Source organism: Chiloscyllium punctatum, chromosome 1, assembly GCF_047496795.1.
Source record: "Chiloscyllium punctatum isolate Juve2018m chromosome 1, sChiPun1.3, whole genome shotgun sequence".
In the NCBI taxonomy this organism is placed as follows: domain Eukaryota; kingdom Metazoa; phylum Chordata; class Chondrichthyes; order Orectolobiformes; family Hemiscylliidae; genus Chiloscyllium; species Chiloscyllium punctatum.
In genome coordinates, this window is record NC_092739.1 from 54,052,874 (window position 1) to 54,066,550 (window position 13,677).

Here is a 13,677-nt window from a genome sequence, read left to right on the forward strand (position 1 = left end):
ACTCCAAGGTCTTTTTGTTCAGCAACACTCTCTAGGGCCTTTACATTAAGTGTATAAGTTCTGCTAAGATTTGCTTTCCCAAAATTTATCTGAATTAAACTCCAACTGCCACTTCTCAGCCCATTGGCCCATCTGGTCCAGATCCTGTTGTCATTCAGTGGACATAGGTTTGCATGAAGTCATCTTTGACTGTAAACATTTTGATGTTTCTGAGGCTAGCATCCCCTTTATAATCCTAACTGCAAGTAACACATTCGAAAGGACATGGCTGAGAAAGGGAAATTGGCATTCAGCTTCACTGACAGCAACAAGGACGTCATGGTAGATGGGGAAGTGGATAGCATGGCTGTTCTCTCTCCTGAGAATCACCAGAGGAGATCATGGCACCAGACCCAGTCAGCCTGGTCCGATACTGCCACCTGGGTCAGTGTGGAGTCAACCAACGGAATAAACATTAAGCTTGAACAAAAAGATTAATGATCTTCTGTGCTTCAGAAGGGCAAGCTAAATCACCTTCTCGCTGCTATCTCACAGTTACACTCACTCTAACCCATCTCCCACCAAGGCTCTTAGTTAAAATTCTCACATTTGCATCAGGTATCTTCCTTCAATCTCTCTCACTCACAACATCCCCTCATACTACTAACCCTGTATACCCTCTGCACGTCCTACACATGGAGGATACTTCTCCATCCACTCGCCTGCATCAGGGCTAATAGACATGCCTACTCAATCCCTCCCTTTGTCTCATTACATGAGAAATCAGTGCCCAAAATATGGCCGAGAGAGGCCCAGACAAGTGATGGGGCAATTGGCATTTGTCTCCGCACTGAGGAGAAGAGAAACCTTGAGGTTCATGACTGGCAGAGGTTCATGACTGTTTATGTATTGAGGCTGAGACCACCATATTTTCTTCTATTCCTTTTGGGACATGGGCACTGCAGGCTGGGCCAACATGTATTACTCATCCTAGTTGCTCTTGAGAATATACAACATAGGGCCTGTTACTGTGCTGTACTGCTCTCCAGCCCCCTACCTGCATCAACTCTAATGCCATTCTTAATTAAGCCCCTCTCTCCACACAGAGTCTGGATCCCTCTATTTTCTACCTGTTCATGTCTCTGTATAAATGCTTCTTAAACTTTGCTAAAGTATCTGCTTCTAGCACCTCCCCTGGCAGTACATTTTGCAGACCTATCACCTTCTGCATGAAAAAACTTTCCTCCTTTAAAGTTTCCCCCTCTCACCTTATACCTATGCCCCGGAGTGTTTCGCATTTCCACTCTGGAAGAAAAGCCTTCAACTAACCACACTATCCATGCCTCTCATAATTTTCTGTATTTCAATGAGATTGCCACTTAGCCTCAGACACTCTTATGAAAACATTCTGAGTTTGTTCAACCTCTCCTTATAGCTAATTCATCCAATCCAGACAACATCTTGGTAAACCTGTTTTGTGCCCTCTCCAAAGCCTCTGCATTCTTCCTATTGTGTGACAATCAGAGCTCCACACAATACTCCAAATGTGGCCTAACTAAAGTCTTATACAGCCTTAACATGACTTGGTAATTTTGATTCTCAATGCCCTGACTGATGAATGCAAGAATGCAAATAAGCCTTTTTTTTTACCACCTTATCCACTTGTGTTGCCACTTTCAGAGAAATATGGATTTGCAGCCCAAGATCCTTCGGTATATTAAATGTTCAAAAGGATACTGTCACTTACTGCACACTGAAGGTGGTGATGAGCTTCCTTCTTGAACCACTGCAGTCAATTTGCTGTAAGTAAACCCAAAATGCCTCTGACAACCACACCATCTTCCTCTGTACTAGACATAACTCTAACCAGTGAGAGTGTGTTGCCTGATTCCCATTGATTTCAATTTTGCTAGGGCATCTTACTGTCACACTTGACCAACTGCAGCCCTGATGTCAAGAGCTGCCACTCTCATCTCACTGCTAAAATTCAGCTCTTTTGTCCATGACTGAACCTAAGGCCGGAATGAGGTCAGGAACTGAGTGGGCCTGGCAGAACCCACACGAGGTGTCACTGAGCAGGTTATTGCTGAGCAGGTGCTGCTCGATAGCACTGTTGATGATGCCTTCCATCACTTTACTGATGATTGAGAGTAGAATGAAGGGGTGAAAATTAGTTGCATTGAATTTGTCCTGCTTTGTGTGTACATGACATACCTGGGTAATTTTCCACATTGTTGGCTAGACACCAGAGTTGCAACTGTACTGGAACAGCTTGGCTAGGGGAACGGCAAGCTGTGGGCAACAAGTCTTCAGTACAATTATCGAAATGTTGTCAGGGCTCATAGCCTTTGCAGTTTCCACCACCTCCTGTTTTTTCTTGATATCACATGGAGTGAATCGAACAACAACACTCAAGAAGTTGGACATCATCCAGGACAAAGCAACCTGGTTGATTGGCAGCATATCCACAAACATCCACTCCCTCCACTGCTAACGCTCTGTAGCATCAGTGGGTACTATCTACATAGAACATAGAAAAATACAGCACAGTACAGGCCTTTGGCCCTCGATGTTGCGCCGATCCAAGCCCACCTAACCTACACTAGCCCACTATCCTCCATATGCCTATCCAATGCCCGTTTAAATGCCCATAAAGAGGGAGAGTCCACCACTGCTACTGGCAGGGCATTCCATGAACTCACGACTCGCTGAGTAAAGAATCTACCCCTAACATCTGTCCTATACCTACCACCCCTTAATTTAAAGCTATGCACCCTCGTAATAGCTGACTCCATTCGTGAAAAAAGGTTCTCATGGTCAACCCTATCTAAACTCCTAATCATCTTGTACACCTCTATCAAGCCCTAAACCTTCTTTTCTCCAATGAAAACAGCCCCAAGTGCCTCAGCCTTTCTTCATACGATCTTCCTACCATATCAGGCAACATCCTGGTAAACCTCTTCTGCACCCATTCCAGTGCCTCCACATCCTTCCTATAGTATGGCGACCAAAACTGCACATAATACTCCAGATGCGGCTGCACCAGAGTCTTATACGACTGCAACATGACCTCAGGACTCCGGAATTCAATTCCTTCACCAATAAAAGCCAGTACGCCATATGCCTTCTTCACTGCACTATTTACCTGGGTGGCAACTTTCAGAGATCTGTGTACATGGACACCAAGATCCCTCTGCTCATCCACATTACCAAGTATCCGACCATTAGCCCAGTACCCCATCTTTTTGTTACTCATACCAAAGTGAATCACCTCACACTTACCCACATTGAACTCCATTTGCCACCTTTCTGCCCAGCTCTGCAGCTTATCTATATCCCACTGTAACCTGACACATCCTTCCTCACTGTCAACAACTCCACCGACTTTCGTATCATCCGCAAACTTGCTCACGCAACCTTCTAGCCCCTCCTCCAGGTCATTTATGAAAATGACAAACAGCAATGGTCCCAAAACAGATCCTTGCGGAACACCGCTAGTAACTGCACTCCAAGATGAACCTTTACCATCAACTACTACCCTCTGTCTTCTTCCAGCCAGCCAATTCCTAATCCAAACCTCCAACTCACCCTCAATGCCATACCTCCGTATTTTTTGCAGTAGCCTACCATGGGGAACCTTATCAAATGCCTTACTAAAATCCATATACACCACATCTACCGCTTTACCCTCGTCCACCTCCTTAGTCACCTTCTCAAAGAATTCAATAAGATTTGTGAGGCACTATCTGCCCTTCACAAAACCATGCTGACTATCCTTTGATCACATTATTCCTATCCAGATGTTCATAAATCCTATCCCTTACAATTCTCTCTAAGACTTTGCCCACAACAGAAGTGAGGCTCACCGGCCTATAGTTACTAGGGTTATCCCTACTCCCCTTCTTGAACAAGGGAACCACATTTGCTATCCTCCAGTCTTCTGGCACTATTCCTGTAGACAATGAGGACATAAAAATCAAGGCCCAATGGCTCTGCAATACATGATGCACTATCTAAATTCATAGTTCCATGGTCAGTACCTTCAATCCTTGGTCAGTACCTTCCAAACCCTCAACTACCACCAGGTGAAGGGCAGCACCATTCTCAAGCTACTCTTCATGCCACTCATATCCTTACTCGGAAATGTATTGTTATTCCTTTTTGACCCTAGTGGGTCATAAATCTTGGAATTCCCTCCCCGAAACCTAACTCCCTCCATATATCAAATGGACTGCAGTGACCCAAGAAGGGCCACCTCTCTCAGAGTAACTAGGGATCTGCAATAAATGCTGGCCAAGCATGACACTGTTTTAGGAGTTGATGCAAAGGTGCCAGAATGGAAGCCATATTGTGTATTGTGATTTGTTAGCCCAAGGAAAGACCTAAGCTCTGGTACAGACATGGGAGCCAGGGCACCTTTGATTGCCCTCACTTCATTTTCCAAAGGGTGTAACCTGGCCTTGTTGACTTTATAGCCCAAGTAGGTCACTTGGGGGCCTTGGAACACATATTTTCCCTTGTAAGGTGAACACCTGCCTGAGCGAAATGTCTAAGAACTACGTCCAAGTTCTCTAAGTGTTCCTTATTGGTCTTCCATGTTATTAGCACATCAGCTAGATAAATGGCGACCTGGGGTTGACCTTGTAAAATGTCTCCATCATACGCTGAAAAATAGCTGACGATATCCCAAGTGGCAATCTCGTATGGGTATCAATCCTAACATACTTCTGGGAATCCTCATATAACAATAATTGCAGGGACACATGGCTCATGTCCAGCTTCATGAAGGACAGCCCCCCACCAGTTTTGTGTGTAAGTCCTCCATGTGAGGAATTAGATACATATCCAGTTGCGAAAAGCAGTTTACCATTTGTTTAAAATTCCCGCAAAGGCAAACTGACCTATTGAGCTTCACAATCAGTAAGGCCAATGCTGCCCATTCCACAAACTGGACTGGTTTGATGATTCCTTCACTTTCCAGCCTCCAGATTTCTGCCTCTACTTGTGGCCATTAGGCATATGACACTGGGCGGGACTTGCAGAATCGTGCAATTGCTTACTGGTCAACATGAAGGTAGCCTTGGATCCATTGATAGTCCCTTGACCTTCCTGAGAAACCTCCAGGTATGTAATTAGGACTTCACTCAGGCAGCCATTTTCTAATCGACAAATGTTGAACCAGTCTAGGTATATCTTTCTCAACCAATTTCTCCCCACCAAGCTTTGGTCCGAGTTTTTTACTACAATCAGTGGTAACTGAATCAAGTGCCTCTCATAGGAGACCGGAACTGAAGTTATCCCCTTAGTCTGCAAAGGTTCCCCAGTATAGATTTTCAGTCTAACCAAGATCTTGTGTGAACGTAAAGGTTGGAGTCCAGAGTGAATTTCGTTAACAACTGGTTCTGCAATCACTGAAGCAGTCATGCCAGGATCACCTACCATTAGAACGAGGTGACCATTTCACCAGACGTTTATTTTGATTGATTCTGATTTGATGTTAATAAGTAGTTTAACTGTTCCAAATCAGATGTAAGTGACTTTCCAGGGTGTGCACTCTCCTGGATACTGGCCTAATGAGTTTGCTTACTCAATTTAGGTCTAGTGGGAGTCTTTTGCTGTCTCAAGTCCACGTACCAGAAGCAGCTACAATGGCGTGCCAGCAAGGATTCAAAGAAAATCTTAACCGTTTGGCTGAGGCTTGGTATTGTTTTGGGGTTTTGCTGTGGGCTGACCTAGACCCCCTCTGATCAGATAAGTCCTAAGTGAGGATATGCAATTACCTTCACTCAAGTGTACCCCAAACTCAGTCAGACTAGTGAGGGTGTCACTTCCATTGGAATACCCTGCAACCCATTTGCTCTGCTTGCTGCAGTTTCCAATGATAAAGTCAGTTGTCGTGCCTGTTTGAAATCCAGCCTGTTTGGGCTTCAGCTAGTAGGTACTTTTGCATGGTTACATCATTAATCCCACATACCAAATGGTCTCTCAGTATCTTATCAAGGGTTAAACCAAAGACACATGCCTCTACTACTCACCTTAACCTAGTCAAAAATTCCAAGATGGATTCCTCCAGTTCTCAAATTGCTGAGTAAAACCAATAGCATCTCAGTATTAGAAGTGGCTTGGGAACATAATACTCCTTCACTAAATCCATCAACTCTTGAAAGGTTTTAGTATCTGGTGCTTCAGGGAATGTTAGGTTCATAATAACCAAAAAAGCTACGTGTCCACAAGCTTTTCATCTGCTCCAGTGTCATTTGCCTGGGAAAAAAAAATCACATTCTTTCCACATATTGGGCCCAGTCTTCAATGGCAGGATTGAATATGTCAAGCTTCCCAAAAAGCTTGATGCCAGAAATGCATATTCCAACTCAAAGATGATTGTTGCGAGTGAATTTGTTCAGGAGTGTGCTTTTCTCTCATCACCACTGAAATAATTCCACACAGGATAGTATCCTGTCACCAAGTTACACTTTATTTACTAATGGAGAATCCATGACACTGATCCAGCTCCCTCAGAGCCAACTCTCACTGTGAGCAGCATGTCTGACCCTTCTGTTTATACCTGTCATCCAGAGTTTCCTTATTGGGGCTGTTAATCTGGTCCAATCAGAGAGCTCTTATTCTATGAGGCCCATCTAGCTGACCTCATTACAATCACTACAGGGTTGCTGAATGAAATTGAGAAGTTTTTAAATATTAAAGACATCAAGACAAATGGAGAGAAAGCAGGGATATGATGTCGAGAGATAGGATCAGCATATTTATTCATAGAATCATACAATCCCTACAGTATGGAAACAGGCTCTTCAGCCTAGCACGTCCACCCTGACCCTCCGAAGAGTATCCCATCCAGACCCATTCCCCTATTACTTGGCTTACCCCTGACGCATGCATGTAAACTACACATTTTTGATCACTATGGGCAATTTAGCATTGCCAATTTACCTAACCTGCATATCTTCGGATTGGGAGGGTAAACCAGAAACCCACACAGACACGGGGAGAATGTGCAAATTTCACACAGACAGTCACCCAAGACTGGAATCAAACCCGGGTTGCTGGCATTGTGAGGCAGCAGTGCTGACTACTGAGCCACCGTGCTGCCCAATATTGATTGGCAGAAGGGATTTGAAAGGCTGATTGACCTACTCCAGCTCCCATTTTCAATGTCTTTATAAATGTTTTTAAACTTTGAAATTATGCATATATAGTTACATTATTAAAAACGGAATTATTTAATGCATTAATGCTGTTTGGAATCTTGTTATGATCATATTTTAATTATTCACACAAAGAAATTTGTAGGATTGAGCATATTCAAAAATCAGCAAGTCCAAATTTTTGTTGATACCTTCTTAACTTTAACACTAGACACAACCCAAGAAATATATTTGGAAACAGCCCTCAACAACTACTATTGCAGGGTTTGCTTGTGAGTAGCACTTACATTGAGTAGCCTTAAACAATGGGTCGTTAGCTATACATCACCTTTATTAGCAGAATAATACAGAGTTTTGTAAATCAATAAGCAGTAACACTAGTATCTGATTTTAAACATCCATCCAGACAAAATAGGAGCAAGTGTAGACCATTCTGTCCCTTGAACCTGCTCTGCTATTCATTAAGATCATGGCTCATCCATTTGTGTTTCAAATTCTATATTTCTATCTACCCTAATAACATTTACATCCCTTCTGTAACAAGAATCTAATTACCTCTGCCTTAAAAATGTTCAATGACAGCCCCTGCCTTTCTACATTTTTGAGTTCCAAACTTGCACAATCTTCTGATGAAACAATTCTTAATTTTGTCCTCAATGTAGATGTTAAAATAATTTGTTATGAATGTGGGAGTCAAAAGGTGACTTACTTTCTGCCATATATTTTTGGGGGACCCAGGGAAGCAGTGCTAATCTGGTAAAGGGAAGTCTCAGTTGTTTCTGCAAGTTTCATTTTAACTATCCAAAGTAAGATCAAAGACAGAGAGGTTTAATGAAGAATTACGTGAAACAATGTCAATTTATCTAACTATAAAGAATTATGCAATAATATTTTATCCCAGAAGTCTAAATTGCTGCATAATCTTTAGCGATATAAACCTCCAAATTCTACAGTAAATCATGTTTCCAGTTATACTACTGTATCCACCTTTTTATATATTTAGGATTCCTTGTGATGTCTCCAATGAACATAGGTAACTACTTTTATAGATAGATGGTAAGAATGCAAATTTTTTTCATGTAACTCGATCCATTAGTTTTTTTTTAACTCCCGTAGAAGTTAGTTTTCTCTGCTTGAAGGATTTATTGAAGTTTCTGATTGATGGTCTGAGCTTTGTGACCCATTTTTATTACGGTGTAGCACATTTTATGTTGATTTTAGTTGATAAAATGCAAAGAGAATTATAAAAACTGAATGTAAATTATTTTTTATATGTTATTAAAATTGTTAATTTGTCTAAGATTATTTCCAAACCAAGGCTGGGAAATGTTGGGTGTGTAAACTATAGTGAGAAAAGAAATAAATTGTGAACAAGACCTCTGATTCAGTCTGTGGGTGTACCTACTAAAGAAGGTGCAAAACTTGACCTACTCTTGTGGTCGGCACGGTGGCACAGTGGTTAGCACTGCTGCCTCACAGCAATTCCCGACTCAGGCGACTGACTGTGTGGAGTTTGCACATTCTCCCCGTGTCTGCGTGGGTTTCCTCCGGGTGCTCCGGTTTCCTCCCACAGTCCATAGATGTGCAGGTCAGGTGAATTGGCCATGCTAAATTGCCCGTAGTGTTAGGAAAAGGGGTAAATGTAGGAGAATGGGTGGGTTGCGCTTTGGCAAGTCGGTGTGGACTTGTTGGGCCGAAGGGCCTGTTTCCACACTGTAAGTAATCTAATCTAATCTAAAAAAGTAAATGGCGATGGACTGGAAAGTCATTTCCTAGCACAATTCCGTGCCTTGCAGAAAATAAGATGCACAATATTTGTTCAACCTTTGTTTGAGGTGTGTGTGTCTGTGTGTGTGTGTCTGCGTGTGTGTGTCTGCGTGTGTGTGTGTCTGTGTCTGTGTATCTGTGTGTGTGTCTGTGTGTGTGTAAAATTGAAGCTTTATTTCGAAAGCAGTGATCACATAGGAATAAGTCCTATGGAAAATTTTGTTGGATCAGCTCGTGAGTATTTTTTCCTTGTCTTCATTCTACCCAATCTAACCCAACTGACACCTTCGGTCAGTTGCAGCATGACTGATTCCTAGTAATAATTCTAATGGAAACACTTCCCAAACAATGGCATCATTCCCAATTAAATGCCAATGAACATTACTGAGGAAAATGAGAACAAGATACCTTTGTGTCATCTCATTGGAAATGTTGTATAAAATTAATCTAGTCCTTGTTGATTTCACTGACAGCTCTAAAACACAAACGGAATCAAATAACTTGAGAAAAATAGGAAAATGACTCTCCAAGTATTTATATTCTACAAAGCACCATGTCTATTTATGCATTTACCAAATACTGTAGATATTGTGTTTTACAACTAGTAAATAAGAGCTGGAGGATTCTAATCAGTCTCAAACTTGAGCTACCGGAGTCATTTTAACAATTTTAGTAAGTCATTTTTGTTTCCTGAGATAGTTTGCTAGTTAATAGAGGACCAGTTTGGTCTAATTGTCACCTGGGTGCAGGAAGCCAGCTCACCTTTCATACAATCTGTAGCAGTGCTTTGGAGCCAGGAGGAGCACACATACTCCCACTCCTCTTTTTATAAAGATAACTTTTTAAAATAAAAATAGTTATTTAATGGTGACTTCCAGCATCCTTTGATGAAATGATTGGTTCAGCTCTATGCAAATCAATTTATCTTGAGGAATCGTACTCTGTACCTGCTCTGCTCAGTGCTGCACAATTCCACGATATAGTCATTAAAAAAATTAAGTTTGCCATTTGTATATAAAGAACATAAATATCTGAATTCGTCGAAGCCTAATATGTCATTCACCATATTTGAGGCATTCTCGGGATTTGAATGGAATCCAATCAAATTAATATGTTGTGTCCCTATTTTCCCTCCTGCAATATTTGATTTCTTGGTTGTCAATCTGAGTTACTTGAGTAAAGGTGAAACATTTCCCCGCATAGGTTGAGGAAAAATCAGCAAGAGTCTGAATACTGAAATATTGCTATACATCCATCAATTGATAAAATAACAGCTTTAGTGTCACATTTTTGGTTATAGCTCTTGAGTGGCTCAGAAAAACAGTGAGCACAAAACAGGCACATAACACAATTTGGTATGAACCTAGACTATGGTCACTGCCAAAATATCTTACTAACTATTATTAAGATCATGAAATGTTACAGATTCTTTAAATTCTAACTATATGACTTGCCTTATGTTTTTGTTTTCTCCTCTCTCGTCATTTATGAGTTGCTCATGGATGTGGTTCCATTAACACTAAGAATTCTTTAAAATGTCATCTATGTGGTCATTTTTCATGTGTAGGCCTAGACAGTGCATGATAAATTTGTGTTGGTTTTACTCAGGATTATGTTCTGTAAAGTGGTTTTGGAATGTGTTTTTTTTTTATCTTGACTGTTTCATGGATATCACAGGATTTCCCAGTTTATTTTGTGGTTCAAGAATTCTATACAGTCGATACTGGGTCAGTTGATTTGCGGGGGAATGGAAGTATGGGGAATGGGAGATAGGAAATGGGCACAGAATTGAAGAATGTGGGAATGAAGGGATGTGGGGAGCATAGAGAGGAACTGGGTGAGATGGCATGGGCAGTATATGATTTGAGCATTGGGTGAGGGGTTAAGAAGCCTCAGAGTTATCTACTAAGCTAGGCCAAGAAGATAATAAGACATAGAGGCAGAGGTAGGCTATTTCCAATTGAATCTACTCGATCATTCAATAATCCTCAAAACCACTTTTCTGTCTTTTCCCCATGACCATTGCTTCCTTCACTGATTAAAAACCACTCTATCCTGGCCTTGAATATACTTAATAACCTGTGAATGGCAGGTCATGTCTTACTAACTTGACTGAATTTTTCAAGGAGGTAATGAAGGTGATCGATGAGGTAGAACAGTGGATATTGCTGGCATGGATTTTAGTAAGGCTTTCGACAACGTCCCTTATGGTAGGCTCATCGAGCAGATTAAGATACATGGGATCCATGGTGACTTGGCCTTGTGGATTCAGAATTGACTTGCCCATAGAACGCAGAGAGTAGTGGTGGAAGGTGTTTTACTGCCTGTGGGTTCCACAGGGATCCGTACTGTTTGTTGCTGTTTGTGAATGTATATAAATGACTTGGATTAAAATGTAGATGGGTGGGCTAGTAGATTGGTGGAATTGTGGATCGCTGAGAAGTTTGTCAACGGAGACAGCTGGATGTGGATCAATTGCTAATACAGACAGAGAATTGGCAAATGGCATAAGTGTGAGGTGCTGCACTGTGGGAGATCAAATGTTAAGGAAAAGTATACAGTAAATGGCAAGATCCTGAACAGCATTGATGTACAGATGGATCTTGGGGTTCAAATCCATAGCTCCCTGAAAGTGGCAAGACAAGTAGATAGGGTGTTAAAGAAAGCCTGTTTGCCTTAATTGTTCAGGGAATTGAGTGCAAGAGTCAGGATGTTACGTTACAGCTTTATAGGACTTTGTTTTGGCCACATTTAGGGTATTGTGTCCAATTCTGGTTCTCACATTACAAGAAGGATGTGAAGGCTTTGGAGAAGGTGCAAAAGAGGTTTACCAGGATGCTGCCTGGATTAGAGGGCATGAGCTATAAGGAGAGGCTAGAAAAATACAGGTTGTTTGCTCTGGAGCAGCGAAGGCTGAGGAGAAACTTAATAGAAGTCTGAAAAATTATGACATGCGTAGATATGGTTGACAGTCAGAATCTTTTTCCCAGAGTTGAAATGCCTAATACTAGGAGGGTATGCATTTAAGGTGAGGGGGGAAGTTCAAAGGAGATGTGAGGGGCAAGTTTTTTACATAGAGAGTCTGGAACACACTGCCAGGGGTGGTGATGGGGGCATATACAATAGGGGCATTTGAAGGACTTTTAGATAAGCACATAAATATGCAAGGAATGCAGTGACATGAACCATGGCAGGCAGAAGGGATTGGTTTCATTTGGTATCATGTTTGGTACTACATTGTGGCCCGAAGGGACCATTCCTGTGCTGTACTGTTCTATGTTCTATGTATCCCAGTCTCAATAGCCCTCTACAGTATAGAACTCCACAGATTCACTATCCTGTAATAGAACAAAAGCTCGTCCTTATCTTTTGTCTTAAATGTGCAGCACCATATTCTGCGATTATGCCCTCTGGTCCGAGAATGTTTCATTATGGGAAATATCCTTTTCTTTAACTCAATCTTGGGACATGTGTATCCCTGGTCAGACAGTATTTATGCCCTTTCTTGGTTGCCCTTGAGAAACTAGTGTCTTCTTGAACCACTGTCGTGTAGGTTAGATGGGCTTCAGATTGATATGACAGGTCGGCGCAACATCGAGGGCTGAAGGGCCTGTACTGCACTGTAATGTTCTTTGTTCTGTGTTCACTGCAGTCCATGTGCTGTACGTAGACCTGCAATGCCATTCAGGAGGGAATGTTGACTCTTTCTGCGTATACCCTGTTAAGTCCCTTAAAAATCTTACATTTCAATAAGGTGGCTTCCCATTCTTCAATCCTGCAATGAGTACAGGTCAAATCTACTCAACCTCTCCTCATTAGATGCTCAAGAAGACAGAGCTATATTTTCTAACTTGTCTGTCTTAGCAACGACCACTTTCTGTTTCCAATACTGCATTGCTGCAGGAGGCTGGGGGTTCTGATTTCAGACACCTTCTACTCTGAGAAAAGAGCCACAATGGGTAGGAATGATTCCTCAGGAGGCATATTTTTGGAAATGGCCAGAGTCCTGAGTCCCACCTTGAAGGTAAAAACCTGGCCATGCTTTTTTCAGTTATACAGTTTTCGAGAACCAATGATGTATTGACTGATTTTTAGTTTCGTTTGAACAGTAAAACCTTTCAAGAAATCATTAAGAATTTTTAAAAAAACAATTTAGCATCAATGACAACTTAAAGCCTTGGGCTGCACCGGAGACATAGTATGTTTGACAAAGAGACCAAAGTGGTTCAATCCAATCAATACCATACAGAAGAGTGAAGTGTTGTTCTGGCGTACCCAAATGGGAAAAGAAAATGCAACTTACAATTTCTTTCCTCACGTGTCATGTATGTGTTCTGCAAGTAAATGCATAGGTACTGTGCACCACATTGGTAGTGTCATTTCAGCAATGGCTTTTGATTTAAGAAAGAATTCATCTCCATAATCTAGTAAGCAATTTGACTCACACTCAACATCCACTCAACCATTTGAGTTTTTACCTTACAAATTGCACAATGAGAATTATGGTTGCATTCCAATCATTTTTTCTGGTGTGGAGTGAAATAGCCACTTGAATTGCAATGTTATAAATAAATTTCAGTCTTTGCCTTGGTGTATTAATGGATCGCTTAATAAAACTCTCTGCTTTCTCCCTTCAATTGTTTTATTTGGAAAATAATATACCTAAGTAATCACATCAATTGAGTTACGCATATGGATGATTTTATGTAGCCACAAGAAAGACTGTACAATGAATTACCAGGAAAACTGCAGAATACGAGTGAGCAAC

The 13,677-nt window shown here is 41.5% G+C and overlaps 1 protein-coding gene across 4 annotated transcripts in view; it reads right to left on the minus strand.

Annotated features, from left to right (window-relative positions):
• The window catches only part of kcnip4a (potassium voltage-gated channel interacting protein 4a), a 1,126,071-nt gene that overhangs the window by 553,690 nt on the left and 558,704 nt on the right, over positions 1 to 13,677 (minus strand). The window lies entirely within an intron of this gene.